Source organism: Hippichthys cyanospilos, chromosome 4 (assembly GCF_059441005.1).
Source record: "Hippichthys cyanospilos isolate Australia breed blue-spotted pipefish chromosome 4, RoL_Hcya_1.0, whole genome shotgun sequence".
Taxonomy (NCBI): Eukaryota; Metazoa; Chordata; class Actinopteri; order Syngnathiformes; family Syngnathidae; genus Hippichthys; species Hippichthys cyanospilos.
The window spans coordinates 20791447-20805835 of NC_142372.1; positions in this window are offsets into that span (position 1 = coordinate 20791447).

Below are 14389 nucleotides of genomic sequence, written 5' to 3' on the forward strand. Positions count from 1 at the left end.
ATAATGCGATATATCTAGAAATAACAGTGTTAATCATATGTAGCTTTTTGCTCTGCAAAATGAGCCGGATCCAAACAGCAGGTGTCAATTGTAAATATGAAAAGTAAACATTTTTTAATACGTTCGTGCTATACGTATGACAATAATTCTATACAATATGTGATTGTACACCTTAGTCAACTGCAAAGACTTGAACAGAATTAAATGTTCCTGCAGTGTCTCATTCTGGACACTGGGTGTCGCCCACGTATGGATATACAGTACGTTTAAAAACTGAAGTAATAGTCATATACAGAGTACAAATACGTTAGAGCTATTTTTTTAACAGCTGATCTGTATATTTAAAAAAAAATACAAGACTTGATTGTTTATAATACAGCAGGGACCAAAGTTGGATGTTTGGTAATGGCCCAGATGGCGAGCCCCGTCCACTTTGAATCTCTTCACCTGCGCTGAGCAGTAGCACTGCTCGCTAATGCGAATCTTACACTTAATGTCAGTGAAGCGATGAGCAAGCTGCTTGGTGCCAGCATGGACACTGGTGACTTCTGTTTGTAAGCTGCAGTGCTGATCTTCAGATTGTTTGCAAAACTAAGAATTTTTGCGGAATGTAACGTTAAGTACCAGGAAACCTGAGGAGGAATGAGTGAGTTGTTGACCTGAGTACTGATGTGAATTACGGCCCACAGAATCTTGGGACACGCGCATTTAAACCGTTTTTTCTATTTCGTAGTTTGCAGTGCTGATATATATATATATATATATATATATATATATATATATATATATATATATATATATATATATATATATATATATATATATATATATATATATATATATATATATATATATATATATATATATATATATAGCCCGTTTGCCATAAGTTTGACACCCCTGCTTTAGCCACAACAGAGTCTTTGTACGTAGGTATAAACCTTTTCCAGCAAGTTTTGGTCTGTGAGAAGAATTAGGTGTAAAAAGCGACAACCCACTCAACAAGCACAGGTAAAATATGCTACTTCCACCCAGAAGTAGCATGATTTATTTTTAAATATTTGACCCAAATAATTACAGCTATGAGGAAGATAGGCTAACAAGCGTTTCTTGCTGTCAATTTATTACTTTTAATCCGGAAAGTATTCACACCGCTTCTTTTCCACATTTTGTCTCAATCCAAATTGTATTAAATTAGTCTCTTAGTTACCTCAATATTCTACACAAAATACCCCATCGTGACAATGTAAAAAAAGTTTTTCCGTTTTTTTTTTTTTTTTTACATTTTTTGAAGTTATTAAAAATATAAAACTAAGAAATTACATTTACATAAATATTGCCAAGTGTTTTCATGAAGCTGGAAAAGGAGCTCAGCAGGCACATTCTTTCTGCATTTTATTTAGAGTGCACCCTCAGTAAAATTGGTTGGACATGAGTTGGAAAGGCACGCAGGCTTGCTCAGATGTACTTGGGTTGTGATAATGCGCATCCATCATGTGTCGTTGCCCTGCTGTGAGTGACCAAATTAGCACTAATTGCTCATGGAAAGAAAAGAGACGCGGCAATAACAAGACTTAAAATCTTTATTCAATTTAGGTAGATTTTCCTTTTTTATAATTTGCTGTTAAGTCTTTATCGTTAATAACGTTTGCCAAATGGCAAGACGTGGTATGTTAATTTTGTATGTGTCATTCATATGAACATTTGGGATAGGGCCAGGTTGGGTAGGGGGCTCCCAATTCTGTTTTGCTTCAGGTCGGCCTTTTAACCCTGTAAAAAAAAATGATTTTTCAATATTAATTTGTTTGTAATTCACATATGAGAGGGCCTTAAAGGGATAGTGTGTAAGATTTAGACTGTTTTTCATTACGTTCAGCAGGTGGTGCTGCATTTATCGTTATCGTGAATTTCCCTACGGGGATGAATAAAGTATCTATCTATCTATCTATCTATCTATCTATCTATCTATCTATCTATCTATCTATCTATCTATCTATCTATCTATCTATCTATCTATCTATCTATCTATCTGTCTGTCTGTCTGTCTGTCTGTCTGTCTGTCTGTCTGTCTGTCTGTCTGTCTATCTATCTATCTATCTATCTATCTATCTATCTATCTATCTATCTATCTATCTATCTATCTATCTATCTATCTATCTATCCATAGCTTTAACAAACATGGCCGCCTTCGGAGAAGTGCCACCCCACCATGTAATATAATTTAATGATAACTAGATCTATAATTATATTTAAAACATACTGTTGGTCATCAAGAACACATTAATTTGCAAGTTTTTGGAATTTACAATCATTTAATTTATTCCTTTTTAATGAAAAACGGTCTAAATCTTTACACACTGTCCCTTTAGTAATTATATTTAAACCACCTTGTAACAAGGAAACACTGCATTTATAAAAGAGAAGGCTTTCTTCCTCATTGGTCACATTAATTAACTGAAGACTCAATTTGGCCGTGGGTATGAATGGTTGCTTGTTGACATGTGCCCTGTGATTGACTGGATGACCAGTCATGGGTGTACACCACCTCTTGCCCTAAGTCAGCGTGGTTAGGCTCCAATGAATCTAATGAGGACAAGCAGTAAAGGCAATGCATGGAAGTTCAGATGAGATAGGCACCAGCAAGCCTGCTACACTTGTGAGGATAAGCTGGTCTAGAAGATGGATTGATGTATGTACTGCATATCAAATTTTAAGGTCACAGGTGAGATGGCCAAGTATATGGCGAAAAAGTATTACTGTGTGTCCCAACTATTCCACACTGCATATTGAGAATCTACTTACATGTTGCATGACTGTATCTCATTCAAAAGGTGTTAAATATCTGGACATGTTGTACTTGTAGGGCTATACTTTGCACATGCTTCTCTATATAAATATTTTATTAACAACAAAGACTATAAGGAAACCATACAGTAACCAACACATCGACCAAAATTAAATAAAGAAGAAGAAGAAAAAGGTTTCCGGTTAGTCTACAACAATGAGTGTACATTTCAAAGCAAAGCGGCCGATCGTCACGAGTTTATCTGTTTCTTAGTATTAGCAGATTGAGTCTGACGCACAGCCATTATGGGGTCTGTGCTTCTTCCACACAATAATTGTGCATATAAGTTAATTAGTGCAATCTTTCTCAGAAGACCTACACGTGATAACGCAGAGGAAAAATAACCCAATTCGCAATTTGGTCGTTTTTATTGTAAATTTACATGGGGGCTATTTTGCACTTTAGTTGAGTAGCTCCAGGTTTACATGTTGCTCAGTTGGAGGAAGCCGGAGCTGAGATTTCATGTTCAAAACACAAGCCCACCGTGCTGCGATGATATGCAGACATTTAGAGAGAATACAACAAATAGGCCTAGCTCTCATGTGTTCAAACGTGACCAAAGTCAACTGACAACACCAGTGAACAATAATCTATCAATTCGCAAAGCATTATGTATAAAATCCACTCCTTTGACTCAAGGTGACATTTCTTGCATTCGAACTGCAGAAGCGTTCTATTTGCACTTGCAGAAGAGATAGTGTACCGCCAGGGGGTGATATGAATCAAGGATACACATCTCTACGCCGTGGGTGTCAAACTCATATTAGCTCAATCTATTTTTAAATGGGACTGAACTTAAAAACAGTGTCCTTTATATGTAGATTTTTGCCAGCCTCTTCCCTGCGAATAGTAGCGGCCAACTGTAAATATATTGTTGAAATATACAAAGTAAAATTATATATATTCATATCGAAATAAAACTGTATAACACAGATTCAAAAGTTTCTGTGCAGTGTGCGTTTATTAATGAAGACACCACAAAACACTTTACAAAATTATCTTAAACTTCCTTGCAGGATGGATATGACCCACCGCAAGCTCTACCTTATTAAATGGAATGCCAATCAGACTTTGAAAATAATAGAAACAGAACTTAGTGTAAGATCACAAAAATCACAATGGAACACTCTCATATGGTTTAATATACCCCCTAATTTTAGTATCCCAACGGCCCAATGTCCCAGTGATGGAAACACGGCACTGTGCATCTTTTCTATTCATTGTTTAACTTGAATCCGATAACATTTCGACACAATCATTTGAAAATGTTACCCACTTAAGCCATTCAAACAGGAAATTGTCCACAAACTTGCTAATGACTGATAAATGAAGAAAAACAATTCCCTCTTGTAAATGACACGCTGCACAAACATTTAGTAAAAGGCTCCACTTCCTAATCCTAAAGATTCATTGACTATAACTCCAGTAAAATTAATCCACTGTGCAATTGCAAGAATGATGGCAGCTCTGGCAAAATAAGTAGTGAACCATCAGCATCTGAAGTCATTCATTATTCAACATAATTGATTTTGTCAGGTTGGTTCCTTGTAATGCAACACCCATCCATAGCAGAAGGACGATAAACACACACTGATCTCCTCCACCATGCGTCTTTAACAAGCCACTTCCTTATCACTTCTTTTCACATCAACCTGAAGCTTTTAACCCCAGTGGTGGGTATATGACATGCATTGTTTGTTTTAAGTGCAAGGTAAAAAAAAGTACCTAACTGGAGTTTTACTTTGAAACAGTAGCATTGTAATTAATGTGCACTTGAATGTGAATTGAGGAAAAAACCCTAGACCAGCTACTTTAATAATCAGATGGTGAACCACTCCATATTGTTTATTTTGGGTTAGTGTTGACCTTACGCTTTAGTTGAGTTTGCACAATAATTGAAATTGGGTGAAACTTAACTCATCTTTACTTATACAAATCAAGTGTTATCTTCTGTGAATGATAGCTCCCTCTCATTAGGCTAATGCTTCTCAATTGTATTTGGCCTATCCGTACTAAGAAAGAAAAGACTTTTTGCCCCTCTCAACACACACTCTCGACGCATTGACTATAAAGTAGATAATTTCAGATAAAAATTTAAGTATACCTAAACCTTTTTAACATTAACAAAAAAATGCAATATAAACCAACTTTCAACAACCATTCATTATTTTTACAGCGTTTATATGAGTTAGCTTAGTCTAAAACAGAAAAAACTAACCAAGTGCATCAAAGCGCCTGAACAAAAAGATAAAGCTGAAAATTCTAATTTCATTGTAATTACACTTCACATGACAAAAACAAAGCCTTTTCACAGTTGCCTGTTAGCTGAATTGTAAATAAAGAAATGTTCAAAAGAAATATAATACAAAACGGACTAAAGCCGAATCTCACCTGTTGTGAATCTCAGAGGTGATCGAAAGATTTTTCCTGTGCTGAGCAGTAGCATGGTGGAGCAAGATGCTAATGCTAATACCAATGCTAGTGTAGTGTTCAACCTTCTGTCACTTTTGCTTTCATTGCTCATCTGGGAATTGCTTGTAAAAGTAAGTTGTTGTTTTTTTTCCTTTTCTAATGATTATGCACATTGGACTAAGGGGTTGGGTCTTTTTCATTTTTTTATAGTGCTTCACAAAATTATCTTGCAGGCCGGATCCGATCTGTGGGCTAAATATTTGACACTACTGCTCTAATAATGGTACAACTTGCATGATTTGATTTAAGGATACAGGGACACAGAAATCTCCTTATTTTTGTTGCAAACCAAATAAAACAGGGTGTCAAACTCCTTTTTATTGCGGGCCACATTGTGGTTATAGTTTCTGCCAGAGGGCCGGAATTACTGTAAAGTCAAATAAATGTTCAAGTTTGTCACACATTTAGCTAGTATTGGAATCAGAGGTCAGTTAAAACTGTTCAAAAGAGAGATTGGGAACCAAACATGTTTTTTTTTTCCCCCAAAACCTTTTTAAAAGTTGAAGAAATCTTGCAAGTTTGGTATTTTAGCCAGAAACTTTAAGTAAATTCAGCATTTCATAGGCCACATACTGTAAATTGATATGGTGAGCCGGATCCGGCCCCCCTGAGTTTGACACCTCTGACTTGAACATTTTGAAATCAGAGGCCACTCAAAACTGTTCAAAAAAGGCTTATTAATAACATACACCAAAAAAATTGTAAAAGTTGAAGACAACTTGAATTTTTTTTTTCGCCAGAAACTTAAAGTCATAATTAGCGTTTGGTGGGCCACATACAATGATGTGGCAAACAGGATGTGGCCCCCAGGTCTTGAGTTTGACACCTGTGAAATAAAAAAAAGGACAGCACAGTGTTTGTTGTGCCAGCCTTCAACAACTGCTTGTACAAATAAAAAGTCCCTCTTGTATCTAAAGAAGCTGTGGCATTGGACCTCATTAGACTATGAAAATGGTCATAATATCAGTACTGTATAAACAACTTGTACACAAAAAAGCAGACTCCGTTTTAATGCAGTTGTGTTGATGTTTTGCAATTAAAATGGTGAGGATTAAATTTGCCAACGTGTCCTCCAAGAGCCTTTTTATTCAATCAAGCAGCTGCTAAGATAACGAGGACAAATGAGACGAACACACTCAATCGTAGAAGCAGTGAGCACACAAAAAAAAAAAAATGCATGCATCTTATGTAGCTGGTGAGGCACTCAGCCCTGTGAGGAAATTAAATTTTAATGAGTTCTCTTCATTCAGCTCAACTGGAGCGGTCGGATGCTACAGTAATGTGCAGACACTCTCATGCTTACTGTCAGTACCTCGCTCTTTCACTGAGATGCGACATTAAACATACCGCACAGTATGTATGTGTGTAGAAAAGTAAGATGTCTGATTTTCATCCCCGGCTTTTGAAAAACGAAGCTGCTTGAAAAAAGCCAGATTGTAAATTCATCGCCGTGTAATCACTGAGATAGAAATTTAGAGCCAGATAGCTAAACAGATAGATAGATAAATACTGACAGATAGACAGACTTTTTGGGCATTCCTATCCAAATAATTCTGCCGGAAGATTTCTGGTAAACCATTTTGTGGCGTGATCCATTCTGATCAGATGTCTACATGTGTCACTAACATGCAGAACAATTTGGATGAACAGATGGATGGAGAGAGCTAGCGAGTAAGAGGGAGCAACAGTGTTCTGCTAAGGAAACAGACTCGCGAGCGCGCACACACACACACCACTGTCGGTGCTTGATAGAATGTACAACATCAAGATACATAATTACATATTCACAGTGTGCTACTCTCCAGCAGTGTCCTCATGCTAATTATAAGCTAACGGAGCATTTGACATAGATCTGATTATCTCAAGTGCTCGCACAATTGCTGCAGATGAGATGAGATTGTTTTCAAGTGGAATTTTCCAAAACATTTTCATTAACATTCCTTTTTATTGTGTCTTTCTTTAACTGTTGTGGCAAGAGTATTAACGAGGTCACAGTAACCACTGAGCAATTCCTCATTGTCCTCATGGCTCAACTTTCACTTTATGTCTGTTGTTGTTACCTTTGCATCTCTGTCAGTTTTGGCCTGACAAAGATTGGTAAACCATTTCAAAAATGCTTTGTATGTATGTATAGATGGAGGCAAAACTACACAACTACAGCCAATCCCCTAGGGTAATGACAGTTGTTTTTGTCGCAAATCCGGAAAAATGTCATAAACGGGATGAAAAAACTCAGTATTCCAGGTCACAACATGAAATTAACGTAAATCAGGGATGGTGTAACACTTAGTGGGGTTTTGTTTATGTGTTTAAGTTTATGTTTTAAGTTTATGCTATTGTTCCCCTTGTGTCAGTGTCTCATCAGATCGATTGTGTCCACCTGTCCTCGATAATCTGGTTCCCTTGTGTCTGCCAATCAGCTCCCTGCTCCTATTTTTTCATGCTCAAGTGTCCCTTGTTTGTCTCACTCCAGTTTTGAGTGTATATATTTTCCTGTATAGATTTTCCTGTTTCAATTCTTGTCGGATCATTGTCGATGTTGGAGTCATTTTCCCTGTTGTTATTTATGAGTTTGATTCCTGTGTTCTTTTGAGTCATTCAAGAGTTCTGGTAGTTGGTTACTTTGTTCATTTGTATGCAGTTTTCTCCCTTCTTGTGTTTATCTTCATATTAAATTATTATTTTTGAGCACACCTTGCCTCTCGCTTTGGGTCCACAACCTACCACCACCTCACCCACCATGTTTAAACACAACATTTTTGTATTGTTTTATGTGTGCCTCCCAATAGTAGCAATAACTCTTCAGCCATAATGTCAATATTCATAATGTCAATGTGAACTTTTTAACAGTGCTTTTGCATTGATTTTGATTAGGTTAAGTAGGTGTACCGACCTATTGAAGTCGCCGTTATTATATTCTGAGGTAGAACACCTTTCTGTCCTCGCGCAGTTTTATTGACTTGTCTAACACAAAGTAACTTTCACCATCAAAATTATATTATTATTATTAATCTAGCAATATTTATTAGATTTATATACATTTGACAAAGCCTAGGCATATAATATACTTATTTTTCGAAACAAAGATAGAATCACAAACAGGTCATCACTTGAAAGTGACTTGAAAATACGTGTTAAATAGGATGAGTCATCAAGCGTAGCTCAATCGAGACAACAGTATCTTGGTTGAAGCGGATGGCAAAGTCTTCAGTTGACAACCTGTAATTTCTGATCAATTGTGCAGGGGAATTTGTAAAATTTCTACTGTGCGAGAGTGTAATATATTTAGATTTAATATTGCTAGCAGAGAGATCAGTGCTATTGAGGGAATCTAAAAGCAAGTAGGGTCACCAAGTCAAAATGGCCTCCTAAAACAACCATGAATTGTTATCCTTTTGCTTTCTTTCAAATGAGACCACTAAAAGGTATTCAGCCTCAATTGCCACGGCTTTTACACAGTCGTGGATTGTAAGTTAAAAAGCTGACACCAACTGAAGTGACAGCTCTGTCATGTGGCTGCCTGGATGTAGTCACTAAAATATTACACACAGCTCTCACAGATGTGGTGCTCTGGTTCACTCACCCTTGCAAACTACAACCACAAGAATCAACTGAACACCAAATTGATGAAGCAAATGTGTAAATCAGCTTCTTGAATTGGATCTCACTGTTCTGTGCAAGACTTGCTGCTATCTGACAAGATTTTCACAGGGATATCTGTGCAGTTTTGTTCATCCGTAAAAACGATTCTGGGAAAATTAAGGGGAGAAGATGATGAGTTCATCCTGTACGGAAACACAAATCGTCACATGGTACTCAAAGCCTTGACCAAAGGAACAGCTAACAAAGATGTTAGAATGCTAGAGCTGCGACGAAGGAGTTTCATATGAATGACTCCATTCCATACGCACGCACATGCAAACAATCTCACACACACACACACACACACACACACACACACACACACACACACACACACACACACACACACACACACACACACACACATGTTCCCTTGTGCCTTAATTTAATGTCATATTGGGACAAAGTGAGCGCCTCCCCTCCCTGAAAACTGAAAATGAGAGATGGACTTGGAATACAAATGAGCCCCAGATCAAATCACTGTTAGGGGTGGTTTGTGCCTTATCTCTCTCCCAGTCAGTCATTTTGAAGTCAGAGCCTGATTCATGAACAGGAAAGTGACCTCCCCAGATACACAACAGGCTGCGGTGGAAACAATTTGCAGTATTTGGATTACGAACCAAGTGTATTTGTATTTGTATTTAAATGTACTAATCTCCTTTATCTGCTACATGTCACTTGAGTATTGTGACAGGAATCAGAAATGAGACTGCTGTTTGAAGTTCTTTTTTTTTTTTTGCTTGAGTGGGCCCACATTTTTATACATGAGCTAAGAGAACTTGTTTAACTGAAGCCACTCAAAGAAAGACCTAAATCTGAGATCTGCAGATGTGCTGTGTTTAATCAGTCTTTGAAGCACATTTTTTTTCTCAGCAAATGTGCTTATATAAAGAGGGCACTAATCAACTCTGCCTTGGTTTTTGCTATAAAATAGTACCAGAAGAAAGAGGAAAAATCACCACTCGTCACTCAAGCATCACTCTAAATGAGAACACTTGAAGATTGCAAGAAACAGCGGTTCTCTTCCATTTACTTCTGCCATGTCGTTGATTACTGCTGTACAAAAAAATTACAGCGTTGAGGGAGTCCAGTTTGGGATCCTTGGCATTGCATCTCTGCTTTTTGCAGATGATGTGGTGCTGTTGGCTTCTTCAGGCCGTGACCTCTAATTCTTACTGGAGCAATTCGCAGCAGTGTGAAGCGGTTGGGATGAAGAGCAGCACCTCCAAATCTGAGACCATGGTCTTCAGTGTTGGAATTTATTTCTAAATCAACATAAACTCAAGTTAGTAATCTGACTCCAATTTGTGACCTTACCCAACTGCCACTCATCCAACAATTTGTGCGCTCGTTCTGCAATAGAAAGGTATCAGGAAGCCGGCATTTTCACACACGAGTGGATTTATTCCTAACACACAGATCTAATGCAAGCACCTGGGTCTCGGGTCCCTCTCAATACAGCCCTGTACGCCTCTGTTGCCACCAGCAGACGTACTCTCCATCCGAGTTGCCCAGCAATGAGTTATACTACACAATATGCAAATGGCACAGCAACAAAGGCATCCTGGCATTATTTTATTGGCTATGCGTATACTGCAGTTAACTTTAGCTTGCTCTCATTGGTCTTTCCTCCCCTGCAGAATCGCTTGCTTACTCCTCCTGGTTGTAGTTTTCCTCACAGTTGTTTCCCACCAGGTGCCTCTGGGTCATCTCGTCCCCGCGACTAGCACCGTTTGCTCTGAAACATTCCATTCTTACACTCCCTTGCACCCCATATCCTGTTTTGTTCACTTTACACTCTCACACTCTCATACACAGAATGTAGCAACATCTAATGAACTCTTTTAAGCTCAAACTATTATATTCCTTTATCAGTCGGAAAAGGGTGAAATGCCCTCTCCGGGTCGGGGATGAAGTCCTGGCCCAAGTGGAGGAGTTCAAATATCTCGAGGTCTTGTTCACGAGTGTGGGTAGGGTGGAATGGGAGATCGACAGGCGGATCGGTGCGGCGTCTGCTGTAATGCACTGGTTTGTCGTGGTGAAGAAAGAGCTGAGCAGAAAGGCGAAGCTCTCTATTTACGGGTCGATCTACGTTCCTGCACTCAATTCTGGTCATGAGTTGTGGGTTGTGACCGAAAGAACAAGATCCCCGATACAAGCGGCCGAAATGAGTTTCCTCCGCAGGGTGAGTTGCTTGGTCATCCGGGTCAGCCTGCTCCTCCACGTTGAGAGGAGCCAGTTGAGGTGGTTCAGGCATCTGCTTAGCATGCCCCCCAGACACCTCCCTGGTGAGGTGTTTTGGGCATGTCCCACAGGAAAGAGGCCCCGGGGACGACCCAGGACACGCTGGAGGGACTATGTCTCTCGGCTGGCCTGGGAGCGCCTGGGGATCCTTCCTGAGGAGCGAGACGAAGTGGCCAGGGAGGTGGGGGTGGTCTGGGCTACCTTGCTCAAGCTGCTGCCCCTGGAACACAGCGGTAGAAGACTGATGGATGGATGGATGGATGGATGGATGGATGGATGGATGGATGACAAATAAATCAGCATTGCCTTGTGCATCAATGCTAAATAGATTAGCTGACTTGGACATTTCAATAGTGGAAAATATATTATCATCTTTTACTTTTTTATATCTCTAAATTGGACTTTCAATAGTGGAAAATATATTATCATCTTTTACTTTTTTTTAAACCTCTAAAAACTCCCATTTTGAGGCTGCATCACTGTTTTATAGTCACTGTAACTTCTGTTTTTATTTTAAGAACAGTATTGTTATTTTTAGAAATACAGCATGACCTGACAGCCATGCTAAAGTGAGACAATTTATAGTGCCTTGACACTCTTTTCTAAGATTAGAGCCTCATGCATGTTTTGTTCTCTGTGACCTGACATTTTTGTTTATTCAATCTCACAGATTATTTCCCAAGATTTGCCATTAACTTTAGGAAGGCTTGAATTATTAAGAACTTTGGTAAAGTGTTCCTGCGCTGCCTCATGCAAAATACATTAGGGCACCATAAAAAGCAACACAGTTCCTTCCTTGCTATTCACAAAACATGCACAACTTGCATATTCTTTCTATAATTTTTCTCATGATACAGTTGTTTGCATGTTGTGCTCTTTGTGAACTCAGCCTCCTTGTTAGTGTGGGTAGGCGGCGCCTTTTGTGAAGACCTCAAGTCCACGAGAATCAGACCGTACAGGAGAAACTGGAGATACTGTAGATGCTGGACTATAACCTACTTGCTACCATTCACCTGTGTCAGGGCTGGACTGAGCCAATGTGACTCTCTAGGTGAGATTTAATTTGGTGCAGACAATTTTCCTATGCTTATAAAACAGGAGAATTTTTAACATTAACTTCAATTGGATAACATCACACAATTTAAAATGTAAAATGGAGCTTTCTTTTAATTTCTCCCTTCCCTGTCCACAACGTAGTTTAATTTTGACACGTTGGATATATATATATATATATATATATATATATATATATATATATATATATATATATATATATATATATATATATATATATATATAATATATACATATATGTGGATATATATATATATATATATATATATGTGTGTGTGTGTACAGTATATACATATACGTGTGTGTGCATGGTTAAACCAAGGCATGTTCAGCCATTCTCAATTTTAAGTTCAATACACAATTATCCATCCATCCACTTCCTAGAGCTGCTTATCCTCACAAGGCTTGCAAGTGCCGATCCCAGCTAACTTCAAGCAGTAGGTGGCGTACACCCTGAACTTGTTGCCAGCCAATTGCAGGGCACACAGAGATGAGCAACCATTCATGCACCCAATCACACCTGAGGACAATTTCGTACGTCCTATATACCTGCCATGCATGTTTTTAGAGTGTGGAAGGAAGCCAGAGTGCCTGAAGAGAACCCATGCGGGCTCGGGGAGACATGCAAAATGCACACAGGAAGGCCAGAACTAGGTGGATTTGAACTCGGGCCCGTGAACTCTGAGGAGGACGTGCTAACCACTACTTCTTTGGCATTCGCATCAGATTCAAGACAGAGAAAAATCAACAAAAAGGACACAATGCAAATATTTTATTAAAGTTAAGGGTAAATACTAACAGAAACAGAGACATTTGTATCTTCTGAGCATCTTTAGGTTTATACTCTTTTTTTTTCATTTTTCTACACAACAAATGAGGCTGACATTGTTGACTTAACTCTTAGTTCAATATTATATAGTATTGTATGTGACGTGTTTGTTGCTGCCCTTAAATATGACATTTTAAAAGTAAAACTTAGATGATTTCAAATTATGCTTAATCGAAATAATTTCATTTCGTCACCAACCATTTTAAAGTGCCTCTCCCGAAATAACACATTAAAAAAAAAAACCTAACAGCGACAAAACCATTCACTTCAGAGTTAATGGATGAAATGCAGGTGACACATAGCCACACATCAGCCACTGCCTATGCAGGAATGATGATTTCATTTACCACTTGGTCCTCTAACTCATTCCCTTCTGACTCAACATTTATGGTGTTGAAATACTCAGTTTGGGTATATTTACAGTATATTGAAAGTAAATGGGGTGGCAAGGTGGAAGAGTGGTTCGCACATCTGCCTCACAGCTCAGAGGTCCTGGTTTCAATTCCAGCTCCCTCCACCTTCCTGTCTGTAGTTTGCATGTTCTCCCCGTGCACCCGTGAGTCCACTTCAGTCGTGGTTCGCACATCTGCCTCACAGCTCAGAGGTCCTGGTTTCAATTCCAGCTCCCTCCACCTTCCTGTCTGTAGTTTGCATGTTCTCCCCGTGCACCCGTGAGTCCACCACAGTCACGTTTCAAAAACATGCATGGTAGTTGTATTGGATGCTCCAAATTGCACCAAGGTGTTAGTGTGAATGGTCGTTTTTCTCCATGTGCGATTGGCAGGCAACCAGTCCAGGGTGTCCCCCGTCCACTGCCCAAAGACTGCTGGGATAGGCACCAGCAAGACAAAAACCTAAGTAAGGATAAACCACTACAGAAAATTGATGGTTAAATGAAGGTGAATTTTCAACTGAGTTTTAGCGCCCACGGCGCACTTAGCATCTGGTTACATTGCCTAATATGCAATGGACAAGAGTGAGAAACCAGCAAATGAAAGAACTACAATTTACAGCAACCAAACTGAACCAATCATATAAATGGCAGAGATACATGGTTGTTAGGGGTGATCAAGATTTATTGGTGGATGCAAATTTTATAATAATTTGGTTTTACACATCCATGCGTACAGGCCAACGGGCTGGCTAGCTGGTGTCTAACACACGGGTCTATGTAAAAATGCCAGAGCCGATTTATATATATATATATATATATATATATATATATATATATATATATATATATATATATATATATATATATATATATATATATATATATATAT